Source organism: Eufriesea mexicana, unplaced genomic scaffold (assembly GCF_001483705.2).
Source record: "Eufriesea mexicana isolate 0111107269 unplaced genomic scaffold, ASM148370v2 scaffold1344, whole genome shotgun sequence".
In the NCBI taxonomy this organism is placed as follows: domain Eukaryota; kingdom Metazoa; phylum Arthropoda; class Insecta; order Hymenoptera; family Apidae; genus Eufriesea; species Eufriesea mexicana.
Window position 1 is genome coordinate 328,707 of NW_016909451.1, and position 15,689 is coordinate 344,395.

Here is a 15,689-nt window from a genome sequence, read left to right on the forward strand (position 1 = left end):
CACCCTAGACGCTTCTATCGGTTGCGCTACCCTAAGTTTTGACAGGTAAAAAAACTACCTAATGGCCACATGGCCAATTATAATTTCGTCGAATTCTCTTTGGCCATTATTCCAAGTAATTCGAGTTTCATGGATATTAGATTTTTACGAGGAACTATAACATTCGTCCCGTAGCATTTGCATTTTCAATGCTGACGTCGTATTGCCATTTTCTTAACGGTTTTATGAGTGAGATGTCATTTTGTTTCTTCTCATACTGACAGATATATGAGGATATTGTATAATATTCATACAGCCATATTTTTTAAATGAATGTATTAGTATAATAAATTGTATTTTTTAATTTTTAATATTTCTCTTTTTCAATTTCTTTTTGTTATTATTAACTTATTGAAAATTTTTATATTGTAATATTACGAATAATTTCTGAGTAGAAAAGTTAAATAACATTCATATAATCACACGTTTAAGAAGAGAATATATTATTTAAATAAAAGTAGTCGTTTATGCTGATAATGATAGTATCATATTTCCCCATAATTTTACTTTACTCGAAGTATCGATTTCATCAAATATGGCGTTAAAATACTGTTAAGAGATATCTGCAGTGGCCAAATATCGAATTCCAATGTGTTGTGAGATATCAGATTTACCTTTATCCGATATAGGTATCTTACCGGCGATCGCCTGCAGGCATTGCCCTTATAATTCGTGATTCCTAAAAGGGACGTGGAATTTATACATTATTATCTACGATCAATACACGTTTACCTTTCCATGGCTATGTGTGTGATTTAGCCGGGTATACGCGATACTTTGTAATTATGTACTTTTCCTTTTACTTTGAAATACTACTGACATAATTTTGATCGACGACACAGATGATAACCTGATCGAAAATCAATTTTATGCATAGAACGTGAATATGCAATCTACAATCAGGTATGTGAATTTTTTGCTTTCAGCAAAAAAATATGATAGAATGTATATGTAAAATACCTTGTACTCTGCAACAATGTTATGATATTTATAGAATGTTCTGTTATGTGTGAATTATATGTATTGTAATATAGCTTCAGCTGCAAAAATGTAACATTTTTCCTGCATAGCTTTGTTATTTTGGTGTATCTTGACTCAGTTTCTAAGAAATATAATTATTCAGTTCTAAAATATTCAGATTTAGTAAACAGTAAGAACTATAACAAAAATGGAACAGACCTCTCCAAACATTTCTTTGAAGTACTCAGTTGACTCACATCCATATTTGTTTTGCTTATTACCTTGCTTCCTTCACTTCAAAGGGCCATGCATGTAAAGGCTAGGAAAAATAGTAAATAGTCAGGTTAGGTTTTTAAGCATTTTTTTACTAAAGAAACATATTTCAATAACGAACACACACGGACAAATCAGTGGTCGAACTAAACCATACAAGATTAGGTACTTCTCTATTTCTTCTTTGCCTCTAGAAGGTTACAATGCTTTGGTTATCTTTTTTTTTGGTTTTAGGTATATAGGATAGTTATGGATATAATTAGTGTTCTTTCTTGTTTTTTTTTTCCTTTTTTTTTTTAGCACTGAAATTACCAAGCGGCTCAAAGTTCTCAGTTCATTTTTAATCGCCTTGGCTACTCGACCGCGTGATCGATCTGACACGTAGACTACTATCGTTATACAATAATTGCTATGACTATCGACTCACCTCGAAAAAATCTGACCGCATCACGCGCATCAAGGAGCCATCTATTGCTTCGCATTTAAAGTTAAACATACGATGCGCCCACCTCAATTTCCATATGTCCTTATTACAACGACGTTACACCAAATTCACACTTTTGAGAAAGCGACGAACGAACTCTTGCATTCTTTGCCGAGTAAAGAGCCAAGAGGGTTCACTCTTGATCACCAAGGGATACGTAATCAGCGACTGACAAAATAATATGAAAATGCGAGTGTCGCATCACTCTCATCGCAGTTCGGTGGTCTACAGTTAATTATTGTTACACGTGATACGTGCAAACAGGTATTGATATGGCATTTAGATATCGTTGCAACACGCACGTACTTAGAAACTACGTACAATATCTGTGATCGTGCGCCACGTTTATGGATCGCATGTTATTTTTCCTCTGTTCGATTTTCGTTCACATGTAGGCGCTTTCGTTCGGCAGTGACACCACAGAGTACGATGTCATATGGAAGGTTCGACTTTAAGCTGTCGCGTACCGGTTGGCAGTTCTACAGTACTTTGCTTTCCTCGCTTATTATGGTATATACTGGGTTTCCGTGTTATTATTATTTTGACGTGTTCACGGTAGCACGATGTTATTTCTAATTTGTACGAACGCGATACATTTGATGAAATATCATTTTGATATGTACGCAAAGTTCGGAGAGATATGTAAATCGATTTGAATCAACGATCGAAAATTTCTAGAAGACGATTGAATTCAATATGTTCTCTTAACCCGTAAATCTCCTCGATATATTATAATACAACTTTAATTTCAGAACGTGCGCAAATCGCAGCAACGAGAAATCTCGGTACGTTGGCTATCGAATTCCTTTCGATTCACGTCAAGAGGAGATCTGAAATCTAACCTATGAAACGATTTACACTGAAAGCACGTTACGCGATACAGGGTGGCGACCTCTCGTTTCATCGTAGGATACGATACGAATCTCGTGAAACTTTTTCGCACAGAAGCGACATCTTATCCTTACGAGCAGAATAGATAGTCAAACATCGTAACCGATATCGGCATTTGGTAAAGAACAAGTGTCGTTTGTTTCTGTCATCTACAATCCATTCTTGATTTTTGATTCCAAATCGGTGCGCAGTCAGAAAAGGTAATCTGCAGTGTGTTTATCGCCGTTTCTTACTTAATTGTGAAATAATATACGTTTTATCTCTTTTCTCAGTCGGTATATGTTCATCGCAAATCGCTTGGAATACTCATAAGCACGCAAGTTACCACGAGAAATTGGTTGTTCGTTTTCTGTGACTCATTTTTTTCCCCTTGTTTCAACTTTACACCGGCGGACACACAGCACACGCACATATACACGTAAGTACATACATATGCACAGACAAAATTTGCTACCTCTCACGTATAATAGTATATTGTAACGGAGCGAATCCTCTGCAACGGCTATAGATACAAACTATTTAGTATGTTAGAGCGTAAGATGTACGTCAGTACGCGTATATTCTCAGATGTTTTTCAGAGTGTACGTATTTAGTACGCACGCAGTTTAATATATAATACATGATAAGAATAACGTTATACAGTCGTACGTAATCATAGTAGTAAAAAGTAAAAACAGTATGAAAAATTATTGTATTGTTTCCCGTTACTTATTATTAGGTCATGTTCCACACTGCTGTACTCTGAACGCGAATACTATCTTTCTTGTACGCACGTCAACGAACAAATATCATATTGGTTGAGAAACAGATGAAGAATATATTCTTTCTTTTTCTTTTTTTTTTTGTTAATAGCATATGGTGTTTGTTCGCATCATAATTAAATAGCAAATTCGGTTTTGTCAAGAACGTAACGAGATAGCATAAAAATTACATGCTTTTTTGATCTGTAACATTCGTGGGACTATCATAACCTCAAATTTCGCGTTCTTTCAGCTTCGAACATGGAACAATATAAATACAAATCTTCAAAATATCGCATTACACGTATGATGACATTGGTGATGGTCAGTGCTTTCTCGTGGTGACGATATGATAATGCTATACGATTAGGTAAGTACAATGGTTCACGAATGATGTTATTTTTAAATACAGAATTCCTTAGCTTTTTCCAGAGTCGAAATAATTCATATTGTCTCCGAATATAGCTAGAAGTCTGTTTGTATATGTCAATTTTACGATAAAAGGGTAAACGTTTAAAGACGAAATAGTTATTCCATTACACTTAAATGGTAGAAATATCGGAAAAATTTCGAGTTAAACACCGTAAAACATTCATCTAAGAAGGTATACATTGATAAAGTTCGCCATTGCATTTCAGTTTCGCGAACGTAAAATTCTTTTTGAAAGTGATTTTACAATTTTACAATTTTAACCAATGATCGCTTGCTCGCGTATCTTTTGTTGTAAGAGAAGTGTCGTTAAGCTAAAATATAAAAATTAATGAGCATGATAATTCTTTAAATGGGAATGTTTTCGTATTATAATATCACGATATCTCGAATGAAGCGTTTGTAATAGTGGATGATGCTGATTTCTGCATAAGTATAATCGCTCGTAAATGATTGATTATTATTGTCCGCTTATTTTTCTCTTAAAGAAATAAATATTAGACGTTACCCCACCTCGTGAAAATACTCCCGTTACTCCACTCTGACTAATAGCATCATTCGTTTAATCACTCATACATGCCTCTTATTAATATCAGTTTCCGATTTATTCGACAATCCGACAAACAATATCTTTTTTATGGCAAAAATGGCGATGAATCATTCTTTCCAATTAATCTTTATTTCTTTTGCATGTGTCAAATTACTGAAGGGAATACGAAGAACTGTAACAGAAGGATAGTTGTATCAACTGTTACTGTTCTACGAAACGTGGAGAAATTTTCTTTATTAATATTAACACCTGTGTTCACATCGGGTTAACATCATTGGATGATTCGATACTTTCGGAAAAATTACATCTATCAAAAATGTTGCAAATACCTCCGCTTTTACGGCTTGGGGATTAAACACTTTGAAAATATTTTTGCAATGCTCGTCTTCGACGTGTCATATATTTTACGATGCATTCTTAATTTATTTTATGAATTCGCAACGTTTATCGTTACGTAAATATTAATTTGAACATTATTTATTGATAGTCGGGTGCAGCACCTCGATAATCTCATCATTAAGCATTTGGATTTCTTTTAAAGTTAAGCGACGTTTTAATAGCATGCAATATTTTTAAACAAATGAATGAAATTTAGCCCATAGATTTCTGCCTAACCGATGATCGTTATGTTAGATTTCTGATTAATTCACAAAGCGAAATTTACAGAAACCACCTTTACCGACCAGCTTCGGACACCATCCACTCAATTCCAATCGATCGAAATAATCTATACTTTTTTTTTTTATCTCAATAACTAAGAGTACATAAACGAGTACTTATTGCATTCGCATATCAAGATTGATAAAAAGATGCGAATTCCAATCAAAGCGACATTTGGTCCTGTCGATAAGTTCTCATCCGATTTCTTTCGCATGCCACAGGTTCATAGCGCGTACTTCAAATGTGTTCACATGTCGTCGCCTGTTTTTTTACCTCGGATTCTTAGTGTTACTCCATTTTGGAAAACGCTTCAATTCGTCTAATATTATCTAATTAAAATCGACGTTCGATTAAACAAAACGATACCAGTGTCGCGTATTTTCTGGCTTGAAATTTCACCGTTCAGAACCATAACTTCCTACGACTACACTTTTCCGTAGCTTTAAAGAAACGCGTATATTTTTGCATTTTTATTAGTTTGCGCTCGCAGCAATCAATAAGAGATTCGCTATAAGATTCTCTATCTCCGTTTTTACGGTTGTCTCGTACTTACTTCCATACTTTAGAAATAAGTAGGATTATTATATCATAACAAATCATCTAGACTCGCAGCAACCAATTTATCCTAAAGATTTTAACGTTTTTCTTGCTTTTGATAGATTTAGAAATTTCACTAGTATTGAATATTCATTACAGACGCACGGTCTTTCCTACGCCTTTATCTGGGCGTTGTTAGGCGAATGAGTAATTTACTAGCACGCCAATTTAAACCATCAAATGCCCATTTTAATCATTCTTTGGCGTATCTAAAAATTTTTTACTTTCTTACTTTATGATACCGTTCATTTTACTATACAATTTGAACACTACGAATTACTTTATACGAAAATAATATCAGAATAGTTAAAGAGAGTAATATTTTTAATTTTCAATGATTAAACAATAATAGCGTTATTATAAAAGAATTGTTTTATATAATCACGCCTACATTCGCCTAATTTGACCCCAGAAGTATACTCAGCATGAAAGCAATCGTACAGCGAATAAAAGCAAGCGCAGAATACGCGAGAAAATTGGTCTAATCTACATCGAAGATGCATTCGGATGAATTTCACAAAAATCTCCAAAACTCGAATTCACCGCATTTATAACACTCTCTCAACTCTTTCATGAGTACCAAAAATTTGTGTCAGTAATATCGTACAAACATGACACACCTAGTAAGAAGAAAATTCAAAAATTGATTCCATAAAATTAGAAAATAATTCGACGATGTATACGATATTTACGATGCGTTTACCGTAGATACGGACTGTGGTGGCGCTAATGAGTTAAATACAAAACCGATTTAAGGCTGTCTTAAAACACTTACTCGCGAAAGGGGTAATGAACTCGATATAAATAAAAAAGCTTAGCAACCCCTATTGAAATTTGCAATATACGTGTGCATATTCTTCGAAGCAATTTGAAAATTCAATCTGAGAGGGAATACTGTTAAACGTGTATTTTATTCCCAGAAAATTTCATCTACCTCTCATTTATTTGAAGTTGAATTATGTTCATACCAGGCTTTACCCTTCGTGTTCTAGATGATATCGCTCAGAAACATACGTATAAAAGAGGCTTTGGTGCGTTAATAGCCCTTTATTTCCTTCGTTATAACACGTGGTAAATGTCCTTGGGGTTGTTTGCTTTTAAATTGCACAAGCAATGGTGGTGCGTGATCGTCGGGGATAAAGGGAAAATAATGTTGTCGAGAAATGTAGAGGATCATGATCGCCAAGCAGTAATGAGCCGCTGCAATTGAGGCAGACTTTGGAATGATACTCGACGCGACATTTACGACGAAATGCATGTTTCGCTGATGTTTCTTGGAAAATAAATTTCAACAGAAGGAAGGAACGAACAATGGAGTAAATAATGGAATATAATCGCCGTGAATTCGCGTTTCACGGATTTATGCGAAAATACGTAGTCTTGAAGGCGACTACATTCGAATGCTGGAATTCAGTTAAAGAGACTTCTCAATTTGTTTAGATAGCGTTTGTTTCACTGACCCTGCGCCAAAATTTCTCGCCTATCGAATTGATAAATCGACAAGGAACGCGAGTCACGCGTTGATCGAGCTCTTTTCCCTCGAGGGAGAAGCCAAGGAAAGATTTCGAAACCACTCTTTTGTTTAAAGCACGGACTCAAAACTTTATACATGCAACTAAACCACTCCCTTGATACATTTTCAGAAAATTCGCTGTTAGTTACCAAGCGTTAAAAGTTACAAAATATTCTACGATGCTTGGACATTGTAAGCCTATAACATTCAAAGATAAGTATCATAGGCTCTGGAAGTATTCAAACTTTTAGAAGAAAAATTAAATTTATAATTTATCAAAATCAGTATCGTTGCGATATTGTATAATAATTATAAAATTAAATTCCCATAAATCTTCCTGAAATAAATTTATTTGGATCAATTGATCAAGTAAATATAATTATTAATATTATCAATTTAGAAATTAAAATATTTTTGTTATCCAAATTAGTTAATCAGCAAAGAAACGAAGTTTTAACTGAACATCCAGATAAAAATATTATCCAAAGGAAGATAGAGATCTAAATAGGGTATGCATCAAGGCAGTGGTCGATTTTTGACTAAATTTCACTTACGTCCATTTTTCTACTTCGTTTCCTCCATGGCAGTTTTAGCTAGCTTCCGTGTGTCCGAATCCAACTAATCGGAACTTCTTACCTACTCGCTTAGCCTAACCGCGGCCATCAGCCGCAAAGGACTGCGAACTCATCCACTCACGTCTCTCCGCCCCACATTCACTCTCTCATTCCTTTATTCTACGCTCTCCTCATTCTCTGTCAGCCTCTCTTTTTATTTAATCCTCGCTCTCTTGAATTCTTCATCTCTCACGACCACACGCACTTTCTCTTTCTCTCTCGCCATTTATATTTCCCCTCTTCCCTGCCAATCGATATCGTCCAGTGTTCTTGAACCATCGGCGCATCTCGTTAAGCGTACAAGTGAGAAAGTAGCTAAGATTAGAGCCGGAAGGATCAGTCTGGCTATGAGAAACAGTGGATACAGCTCTTGTTCCATTTGCTCGTCGATGCTGTCCATTAGGATTATGTCGAGTCTCAAGTTCTTCGGATTTTAGATCATTCTTTCGCGGACTGATGCATCGTGATAGATCAGCTGGGTGAATCGACGAATCCCAGCGAAAGAGTTACTCGTGTGTCAGAGAAGCTGTTTCGATGAGTATTTAATCGCGATGAAGTGGATATTGACGTGAAATAGAAAGTCCGACAATTTTGCAATTTGCAATTGCAAATAAACTGCAAATCCATTGGAGGAGTTGGCTCCTAATGTATGTGTCTTATGTACAATTTTATATAAAATATTTGAATTCTTGAATTCTCGTGTTTTCACAAATTAAACACTCCTGTTGAACTTTTGGATTTGGGAAATGATAGTGTACACGAGGTAAAGTGTATGTAATACATGAGTGAGTAATAGTGTGCATAAGTGTGGAAGGTGTGTTGGAAAATTATAAAAGATCTGAGAACAAATGCAGAATTTATAGAAGATTGAACGTGGACCTAACTTTTATTAGGATTATAAAAGTATTCGAAAACGTGAATTATTTTCGTACATGTTTATGTTAATTATTATTATCTCCAACAATCGTCTTTAACATTAATTACAACGTTGATGTTAATTTATTTTTGTACATTTGAATAGTTTTTTAATCTTTGTAAATGTATAGATCCATATTCAGTGTTTCACAGGGTTTGTACTTGTTGTCAGATTTTTATATAATTTCACTCACACATTTTTAATAATCGTGTCTTATTTCAGATGAAGTGTTATTTGTTATTATCTCCAAGTTTCGAGTTTAACCCGTGTGTTCTATCCGTTAGAAGCTTGGAACGCAGGCATTCGAATATTTTTATGCACTGTAAATGCACAATAAAAGTGTCTTATTATAACACTTATTATTTAGTTTAAATATTCTCAACTAGAGTACAGTACTTAAGTACAGCACAAGTGAGAAAATTAACATTAAAGCTCACTTCGATATTATTGCTTTCACTTCGTCATAAATTTGAGTAAATTCCCAAAATCATTACAGGCCATAAGGAAATTTATTAAATTAAAAATTCACGTAGAAAAACTAAAAAAGAAAATAATCAATGTAATCACCTTATACGTATAATACATATTACACACAAATCCTAAAATTCTAACTTTCGTTTTACATATATATATCCTGTAAAACGGTGTAAATAAATTTTTGAATGTTTAAATTATAAAATAATTTAAATAAAATATTTTAATAAATAAAAATAAAAATAAAAGGGAAGAATAGACATTGGAAGATTAATTCGACATAATCCTGACTGTCGTTCGATCAGACAGCACCGACGAATATCCCTCTTCCCCATGCTCAATCCGCTTCTTGCTGATCGATGTTGTCGGTCGTGTCAAACACAAACCGACAAGCCCATTGATCGGTGATTCGTTTGAATTCTCCAGTGATATGGATCTCGTGCTAATGTCGATAGTTAAAAATCTCTCTTCTATTATTTATATATACCCTCTTTCACGCATCACCGTTTCCTCTAACCCTTTCACACCCGTTCATCCACCATCTTCATCTCGCGGCTGTAACCTCTATAACTATATATGCATCTTTATATCTGTAATCTATGGAGACGGCACAAAGCTGAACGGCTAGTAGTAGATACAAATATGTTACACGTACACGAGCACGATCTCTGAGGCTCGCATTTCACCCCGTTGCTTGGGAAATTAAAAGGCTCGGACCAGACCAGACGATAGGGCAGACGTCTTTGTTGTCACGACGCGGCCTCGCGGCGAATTTTATTTTATTGTCCCCGTAAAAGGCAGTGAAAGAATTTCATTCTGACTTGCACAGTGTAAAAATAGCTCAAAAAGTTCGTGGAACGAAATCATACCTTACAAATAATTTTCTGCAATTATCCAGCTGTGGAATGATTTTTATTTAGGGGTGGGTCTCTCGAAACGCGAGTTTCCAGCTTCAAAAATTCGAAGCTTCGTACCTTCTCCTCGCGTTTCGAAATTTTGTTAAGCTTGGCGAAAGAGAAATGTAAAATCGACGAATAAAGGAAATTAATTTCGTCACAGTGAATTAATATTATTCTGTGATCTCAAATAGCAAAAGAGACTTCATTTCTCGAAATAAAATGCTGAGATAAAATCGTATCTTCGAATTTCGAAAATTTCAAAAATTTTTGATATATTGAAATCTAGTGTTCGAGTGTGGAAAATTTATAAATTGCGTAAATTCAAACCCACCTCTAATTTTTCCAAATGATCTGCGACATGTTCAGTCCTTATCATTGTTCGATCGAGTTGGGGCTCGTATAAAAATTTTGTGCGATTAATTTACATTTGTGCAGTAACCCAGGGAATTCGAAGAAGCTGTTGTCGTTATCAGAGTATAAAACAGGGGTTCAGTCAATATCGGAGGATGGTTTTCCTCGTTATCGTTCAATCTTCAATTATTTTTCTACGGTTGATCTATTGTGATCTACGAATCACTGGTTTGTTGGGAAACTTCGTTACAACTTCGTTATCCTCCATGTTTTTATATCCTCGATGGTAGCTGTACTAAGTAAACCATATAGCGATTGTCATTTCGAATGGTTTGCGTATGGAACCTCGATGCTCGTTATAAAATAATAACGACGTCATGTTCGTATTTCGTACAGCAAAAATAAAGCATGTCGAATTAAGTTCCTTTTAGACGAAGTTACCCCATATTCTCGAATCTCTGACAACTTAACATGACGACTTAATGTAATCAAGTTGTCGCATGAATTATATTACCTTGAGACGTAATGCGGTAAGAATTATAATATAATTATAATATAATTGGTCTCCGAATTTCGCTTCGAAATTTTCAGTAAATTCTGGAAGCGTTTCTTCATTTCTGTAAAAAGAACTCGTGATCTATTCTCGAACTAGATATTTTTATTATGGATCAGATCATCTAAACGAAGTTCATTATCCATCGATCCTTAAATCTTTGCGAACTATTCCCAGAATCATTATAATTCTTTGATAATTATCGGTCCAAAGAATAACGCTGCGAAGCTACACATATTTGCGTTAACTAAAGCTACCTCGAATATCTCCTACGGTATAAATTCTCAAAAAGCAAACTCGAAAATATTTACAGCCGTTCACAAACCGTCGTCAAAATTTCCTGTACTCGCGGAAAACACTTGTCCATTGTTCCCAAGTCCGAGTACCCAAATGATCCCTAGATATCCCAAAACATCCCCAAAAAGTCCCTGTTCCCTATTCACGGTCCATTTACATTCCTTTATCGTCAGTTTCATAGATTCTCGTGTCACGTGTCTGTGTATTTAATGATTTACTAAAATCTCGTGCAATTGACACCCCGTGAGGTGCCAGCAGTCTTGTGTCGATCATCCGCCGCGAGAGCTGCGTCGCCTTTGCCCCCTAACCTTCGTCTAGCTAAAAATTAGCGTAGGAACCAACGTCGTTCGATCGACAGCTATCAGCGAAGCAGTCGCGAGAGAAAACGCTAATGAGGACGATGGGAATGCAAAAAACGACGTTTAGGCTACCCAAATTAGATCCAGAGCGATGGTTCGTCATTTGGTCATCAGTCTCTTCCTATTGGCTCTCTTTGTTCTCCGTTCCTATATTCTCCCTCGCTCTTTTCTCTTTCTATAATACAACGGAGCGAAACGCCAGCACGCAGAGACTCATTTTATCAATCTTTCTCTTCCGTGTCCGAGGCCCGTTTTGATAATCCCTGCCGTGGCCTGTGCTCGCGATTTTTCGCCCCGCGACACTCACGCATCAACGCAATTTACTCACGCACACCACGCGCGACACGTACGCACGTACTGCACCCGCATGCACACATGCATATACACACTCAGGTATACCACGGTAACGATTTTCCACGAAACGTTTCTCTACCTTTGGGCCCGATCAATATTACCTGTGTAATTCACCCTTTGCCGCGTGCATATGGCCGATGTCGATCCGAGGTCGTCGATGGAAAACGCGTTTCCGGGGACCATAATCGTTCACCAAAGTCGACGTTGATCGAACGTCGAGGATGGGACTCTTCCCGGCGATTGCGGTGTGGGAAATTCGTGGAAGCTCGAAGACGAAGAGACTACTCTCGTCTGACGTGACTTCCTCTCAGACCACGTGCACTGTTTCGCGAGGTGAACGTTAGAGATTGGTGGCAAATTAGGTTTGGATTACCACCGAGTTGATTTGTGGTTGCTAGATTGCTACTTGGAAATTTAGTATCCTTAGATTTATCGTCGAACGATAATTTCGTGCGCGTTTGTTCGGTGTGGAGATCAGTTTCAAAGTTCTACTACCGAATTAATCCTCGTATACCGAACTCTGATGGATTAATTATCAAATAACTTTCACACGCAAAGAATTTATAAATTGCCCCTGAATTACTGTTAAATTGTTATCCATCTAGCGTTTCGACACTGAGCGTTTATGGACCAGTTATCGAATAATAAATTTCCATAAATTTCCTCGGTCTAGTTCCCTTCCATCACTCACGAGGAATTTATAAACCACCCGCGAGCTACTAAATTATGATCGAATTGGACTAGCAGATTCGTATAAATTTCCCCCGCCGAAGAATTCCGTCATCCCGAGCTGTCATACTTCCCAACAGCCGCCAAATTATTGTCCAATTATTAAGCAAACTCGTGCGAGCTTCGTCGAAGCGAAATTCACTTGCACCCGTGACGAAGGATTCACACGCCTATATCCATTCTGGCGAAATCGCTACCGTGGAGACACCCGGCCTCGTGTGACGAGATTACACAACCGAACAGGAAAATGAAAAAAAACAAGGGAAGAGTAAATCATTGTGCACACGTGCACCGCGAGTACGAATCTCCGTTTGTTCGTCTGCAGTGCGTGCATCGATGACTTCCCCTTTTCGCAGTCTCGCTCTCTCTGCCTCGTACCCTCAGCCTCTCGACTCGACATGCATCCCTCTCTCTGCACTTGCACACACACACGCACACACACACTCGTATATTCGCGCTGCAACGAAATTTTGTCCAATTATCCGTCGGATCACGTGTCCACGCCTCGCATCGCGTCAACGGCAGCCGGCCCATCTGCCCCATTCCTCCCGAGCTTCCGCTAGAACCCGAGCGGCGCGCTGCAAACTCTCGGGACCAGACAGGCCAGAGGGCACGGTTCGATCAGGGAACCCTGTGCCACGTCCATGCACGCGTTTCGTTATTTTTTCCCTTGCTTTCGATCGATATACACGCGCGAGAATCGACGATACGGAGCAGCGACTTTCAGCCGGCACACGCACCTCGTCATCTTGCTCCCTCGTCGGCTTCGTACGGCTCCTTCCTGCTGCTGATCGAGGCGGGAAGCTCGCCGATCCGTTCGGCGGAGGTGAAAGGATGTTGTTGGGGGACGTTGCGTGGCACGCCAAGATGTTCGCCGGTAACACGCGACCGATGTGAATGGGAACGAAGCGACGCAACGCGTCGTCACGTCCCAGGGGCGGTGAGGGCACCACCGCACCGGTTCACCCTGCGGGCTCTGGTCCAGGCCTGCCTCTGACCGACAACCAACACGCGCTCGGTCAATCGCGAAATATTGCCCTGTGCTGCCTTTTTTTTCATTTTTTTCCGTTCTTCCCTTTTTTTCGGGTTAGGTGAGAGGAGAGATATCGAACCTGTAACCCCGCCCCCTGCGCTTTCAATCGGTGTAATCAAGCCGATCGCGATCCGGGCGAGGCTGGATCCGGATCCGGTGTTTGCGGATGATGCGTTTGAGAGAAGTTGAGGGTTTTTTTTGTCAGCGAGGAGAGGGTGAATAAGTGGTTTTGTATGGCGCAGTTGTGTGAAATGGATCGGGGATTGGGAGGAGAAGAGACTTTTTGTTGTCGTTTTATGGGAGTGGGTTTTGTAGGCTGGTTGGGGAAATGAGATAATGGAAGATGTTTGTGGGGATGGATGAGGGGGGACATTTCTAGCGCCGATATGGATCGAGAATTTCACTTTCGCGTCGCGTTTGCTCTCGAGCAGAAGAATCGTAAGTTAAAAAGGCAGCACGATTTAAGCTCGTAGTTGCTTGCGGAAATTAATTTATTGGTGATAAGTAACTTACCTACACAAACCATTCGTCTTTTTGGCTGGAGGAGATGTCGCTGGAAAAACATTTGATTTATTGAATTAGTTTCAAAATCGAACGACAATGATGATAGAAAATAATCGTTAAAAGATAAAATGTAACAGAGATTCATTTTTGAAGTTAGGTTAAGTGTCTGATAGTGTGATATTAATACACTTCTCAATTTTCAGGTCATTTATGCAGTAAATCACGAAGCGGAATTAATCTTGAAATTGAAATAAACCTCACAGAATTGCGAAGTATGATTGACACTAACGAAAAGATTCCTTCAAAAGCAGGACATGATCTGAAAGCTGCAACGATCTTACATTAATCCTGGGTAGTTCTTGAAATATTTTTGCAAAGTGTATTAATTCTGACAGAGGCCTCGTTAGCCCTCTTTATGGCAATTTCAAGCCAGATGTAGCGACTCGTCAAAGACCATTCCTTCTCATTCGGTTTCAATCTCGTCACACGAAGGAAGACCAAGAGAGCATATAGATTGAGCAAGCAAGATGAAGGATTACCGCGCGAAGAGAGAGAAATAGGACACATTGCTCGAAAAAGACAGACCAAAGAGGGTACTTTCGAAATATGTCGGATGAAACAGAGGCAGCATATTGGCACGAGTAGTCTATCTCCATTGAGAGAAAGCAAAGCTTCCAATATGCATGTCAAAGCAAGTAGCCAGCTCTCAGTCCCACGTAGTACTTTCGTAGTACCTTCGTCACGGTATATACTTTTGATCTCCTTCATTGACCTAATTGTTTTCGATAGCAGGAGTCTTTGTCCAGCAAACTTCACATCCACGTTAAATATTCCAATTATATTTTCCAGCAAGTTCACGCCGGCGCATACCACCGGTGACTCACACTCAAATGATACATTCTGCGACGCATGGAGCAGCGAGAAACATGTATTGCAGCACCGGCGTGAACGTGTTAAACAGGGTGAGCTGGAAAAAATTGGAAGAGTACAAGCGAGTACAAAGGGATGAATAGAGTGAGATAGACTTACCTGTCGGAACCGTGGCTCCTCACTTTGCCTGGCAGTAGAGGCGGGCCCGGACCGCGCTGTGCCTGTGCCTGAGGCCCGCAGGGCGCAGCCAGTTTCCCGGCCGCGGCAGGGTCGTGGCACCCGTTACCCGCGATCCGAGGGCCGAGCCATAGGTCCCCAGCGCTCCCAGCGTGCCCGTGGTACCCTTCAACGTGGTCATGCCCACTGGCAGGCCTGCGCTCGCTCCGTTCGATCCGTACATCTGTTGCACTGGAATACCGTAAAACACATCAGTCCCGCCATAGCACCTGCATCTCTTTCGATTTCGCTTCGAATTCTTTTCTATTATTTTACCTTCTCTGTTCTTTTATGTTTTCTTTCTTTTTTGGGGGGAGGAACGATTTAAATTGTTATACCGTATCCTAGCTTTAGTTGAACGGGTTTGGAAGTAGATCGAATTAT

General features: G+C 38.6%; 1 long non-coding RNA gene across 1 annotated transcript; it reads right to left on the reverse strand.

Annotated features, from left to right (window-relative positions):
* Positions 1-13,508: 13,508 nt before the first annotated feature.
* On the reverse strand, positions 13,509-15,278 carry LOC108547978 (uncharacterized). The gene is made up of 3 exons (XR_001890241.1): positions 15,249-15,278; positions 14,229-14,268; positions 13,509-13,675 (listed from the first exon to the last, which is right to left on the reverse strand). It is a non-coding gene; the product is annotated as an uncharacterized LOC108547978 (long non-coding RNA).
* Between the last annotated feature and the right edge of the window lie 411 nt (positions 15,279-15,689).